This window comes from Aethalodelphis obliquidens, unplaced genomic scaffold, assembly GCF_003676395.1.
Source record: "Aethalodelphis obliquidens isolate GAN/ISIS:26980383/991018 unplaced genomic scaffold, ASM367639v1 scaffold1, whole genome shotgun sequence".
Classification (NCBI taxonomy): domain Eukaryota; kingdom Metazoa; phylum Chordata; class Mammalia; order Artiodactyla; family Delphinidae; genus Aethalodelphis; species Aethalodelphis obliquidens.
Window position 1 is genome coordinate 25186503 of NW_020837945.1, and position 469 is coordinate 25186971.

The following is a 469-nucleotide window of genomic DNA, read 5'->3' on the forward strand; positions in this document are numbered from 1 at the left end:
GAAGGAAGGAAGGAAGGAAGGAAGGAAGGAAGGAAGGAAGGAAGGAAAGAACAGAGGGAGGGAGGGAGGGAGGAAAAGTAAAAGAAACAAATGTCACATAAGTATTGAAAATATCTTCAAATGCTAAAAAAAAAAAAAAAAGGCCTTAGAGTTACATGTCTAGTGAAAATAAACTTTCAAAATAAAGATGAAATACAGTTGTATTTTACAAGAAAAAAACTGAAATAAGTGCTCAGCAGCAGGCTCACAATAAAGAAAATAGTAAAGTGAATTCTGCCAGCAGAAGAATAGTATCCCAGTGAGAAGACTGTGCAGTATGGCTATGCATGCATTGCCTAAGGTCTCTGTGTGAACATGTGAAGAAGTAGGCAACCTCATTAGTGATTGAGGGCATGTGGATTAAAAACAAAACTGGATACCATAACACTCACAAGAGAAGAGCTAAATTTAAAAGCCGTGTTCTTTATTA